Below are 3344 nucleotides of genomic sequence, written 5' to 3'. Positions count from 1 at the left end.
TATCTCCTGTCTCTACTAAGTTGTTTATTTAATGGGCAAAGTTTCTTTAAAGTTTCTAGCTCATAGGTGGCATGGGTGCTGGTACTGGTTTGGCGGTTCAATTATTTACTATAACTTAGAATTTACTGTTGTAGTGGCTAACATATGGAGATTTACCCATTGTTTATCTAATTCATCTTTCCATAGTAGGTCATAATGAATAATGGTACCTTTGATCATGAGGAGTATTCAACACTGTATCATATAATTATATGCCATAATAAAATTTTGGGTTTACCTACTATAGCTATAATTAAGGGATGTAATTTAATATTAACATCAAGTATCTATATGAGGGATATACCATTTTTATTTTGTATAACTGCAATATAGTGCGCTTAAAATAGTCACAAATAATTAAATAGTTTATATTGAAATAAAACTATATTCCATTTCTGTTTATGTTTTGTGTTAACTATTTATAAATTACAGATAGCTGTAACACTTCTATTTGATATCAAATAATTTAAGTTTGTATTCATTGTCTTATAAAGTTTCAAATCCCTAAACTGTGATATTTGAAATGTGGCTTTGACAGTATATATATATATATATATATATATATATATATTCTAAAATATGGAATAAATGGTTTCTTATTAATTATTATTCCCTTTGGTTGTGACTTTTTTATTTTCTCTTAACTTTTTCTAATAATTCTACTTCTCTTTTTAGTGGCAAACGGTTTCTTAGACTGTGCCTTACTAATGAATATTCCTTTCTCAATCTCTGCTGAGTATCCTGAGGGATTTGGTTGAAATGAGGTTCCCTTATCTTTTGGTGAACTATCTAGATGACGATAGATGTCCAAAATTCTTTGCTTACCCATACTGTAGACTAACAAATAGTCAAATAATATAAAACACATAATCACATAAGTTATTTCCTAACACAGAATCTAAAATTTAAGTGTCAGCAGAACACTTCTTTGGCTTGAACCAGTTGCTAGGCTCTGATACCACCTTCTGTCACAACCCCCGCCCCCTAACTACCTGGGAACGGGCGGCCGTGAGCCAGTGTCGGTGGTATCAATATTAATTAATTATTTTGGCAGTGGAAATTTCATCAGGACCGTAGTTAGGAAATATTTTATCAGAGTAAAACCACCATATTTTATTTTTTTATAATCACACGGGTAAAACCCAAGATTCTTATTACAACATGTTTATAGGGATAACCCTTATTTTATTGAATTTAAAACATCGTCTTTTAGGTAACTTTTATAGCCACATTTTTCCAAGCCGTCAGTGCTCTCGAGCTGGCTTTATTCTAATTGGCTTTCACATTGTGTTACCTGAAACGCGTTTTAAAAACATTTTATCAGCAAGAAATACTGGTGAGTGAATCCCAGTTTAATCAAGAAAAATGTTATCAATTTAAACAGTATTGAGGGCGATTACAATGTTTATATCTACACAATTACTCATTCAGTACTTGCCACTCGACCGTATCTGTGGCTATGGTCATATCACACATTGGCTAACTCTTCGTCCAATTGTGAAGATTATCAAGTAATGTATACAAAACCCCGTAATACCGGCAGTAATTGAAGAATTACAAAGACTCAATCACTGCTAAATTGCATTGTAAAACATTTAAGGTTTTGTAACAACAGTTGTTAAAAAGGAGATTACTCACATTGCTATTATAGGGCTTTCCTTCGTGACTTCCTGGTTATAATCTAGTTAAATAAACAATGCACACGTGTTAGTATAATAACCCATTTTAACATTAGTAATACCCTCCCCGAGACGGCATTCCAACGACTACTTCGGGCAGAACCACGACAGCCGTTACGGAACCCTAGATCAATCGGGCGGCATATCTAATACGTATCCAGGGGTTATGATACTTACAACGAGGCAGAGCTTCGCTAATTAGGGGGTATAATACCCGCTTATTATCTCTACTATCAGAAATTGAGATTGAGAATCGAAGAATGAACGAATTCTAGTTCAACCCGATGGCTCCTTTATATAGTGCTGATACTGGACTCTCTCGCGGCCCGCGTCAAATGAGAGCAGGTCTTACGCGGCCCGCGTTGACCCAAAGTCAACGTATAGCTATGCTGAGTTGATGTGTAGGCTTGACGGGTATTGTGCCACGTGGCGGCCCAGGGCTGTGCCACCTTTCTAACCTCTCGCGGCCCGCGTAAGGTTGAGGTGGGTCTTACGCGGCCCGCCTCAACTTAATATTTATTGTTTTTAATTTATTTTAAATACTATAACGTAATTCGGGCTCGGTTTTAACATACGGGTTGTATTTAAAAACATATAGGAGTATTTCTAAATATATTAGGGATGTCAGAAATATTTTGGGAGTGTTGGCAATATTTTGGGTATAGCTCCTGGATTATTTAATAAAATATATAGTGCATTCACACTTAATTATAGTAACCCAATTCCACTTTATCCCTACGCCATGAGACAGAACCCCAATGAATTTAGGCAGAGCCTTGACATACATTACGGGGCCCTACGTCACTTGGACAGGGTATCAGTGATAGGGGTTACAATACTTAAAACGGGTAGGGCTTTATTATTATTAAAAATAATAATTAAAATAGAATAATAGAGATGGAAATTTGGCGACACCAGAGGGAAGAAAGAAAGGAATGAAAAGGGCAATTGTAAATGATCTTCTGTGTTCCTATTTATAGTGAATTTCTTCCAAGAGGACACCTATCCCTACATTAATTGAATTCAAGTTCTTATACTTACACGTAGCCATGTAGCTTTAATGTTAGTTTTGATTTATTCAATTATTTTATAATGTACACGTAGAAGTTGAATGTTGTTGGTTTTGGTTTTCAATTTTATAATTATTTTATTATTATAATTAATTTAGTTGCTTCACTTATTTGGCGCACATAACTTCCAAAATATAACGTTTTATAAAACAATGAATATGTTTTTAGAACGAGAATAATCTAATCTACATTTTGAACCAAGTTTCATTAAAATAGATAGGTTCAAATATAATGTATTTTTATAATTAAATTATTAAATGGTTCCTACGCTTGCCCAGAATACCTCATATTTCCATTGGTCAACTTACCCATGATGCATCCTTTTAATAACATAAGTTTTATATATTTTATATAAATAAAATTTTTGGGAATGTTACATCCTCCCCACCTTGTTTTTAAATCTCGTCCTCGAACTGCTGGGATCATAGACTGGAATTTACAGCTTCAAGATTCATTCCAAGATCATTACCAGGCTCTCCTCTGGTTTAGGATCATCACCTGGCTCAAATTTTCCTGCACAACCTCTACCCAACACATAAGTTTCTCTTAAAGATTA

The 3344-nt window shown here is 34.3% G+C and overlaps 1 long non-coding RNA gene across 1 annotated transcript; it reads right to left on the bottom strand.

Annotated features, from left to right (window-relative positions):
• Positions 1 to 1126: 1126 nt before the first annotated feature.
• On the bottom strand, positions 1127 to 2642 carry LOC118483706. Its single transcript, XR_004871128.1, has 3 exons — positions 1896 to 2642; positions 1678 to 1720; positions 1127 to 1333 (listed from the first exon to the last, which is right to left on the bottom strand). It is a non-coding gene; the product is annotated as an uncharacterized LOC118483706 (long non-coding RNA).
• Positions 2643 to 3344: the final 702 nt, after the last annotated feature.

Source organism: Helianthus annuus, chromosome 11 (assembly GCF_002127325.2).
Source record: "Helianthus annuus cultivar XRQ/B chromosome 11, HanXRQr2.0-SUNRISE, whole genome shotgun sequence".
In the NCBI taxonomy this organism is placed as follows: domain Eukaryota; kingdom Viridiplantae; phylum Streptophyta; class Magnoliopsida; order Asterales; family Asteraceae; genus Helianthus; species Helianthus annuus.
This window is presented reverse-complemented; position numbering and strand designations above follow the sequence as displayed.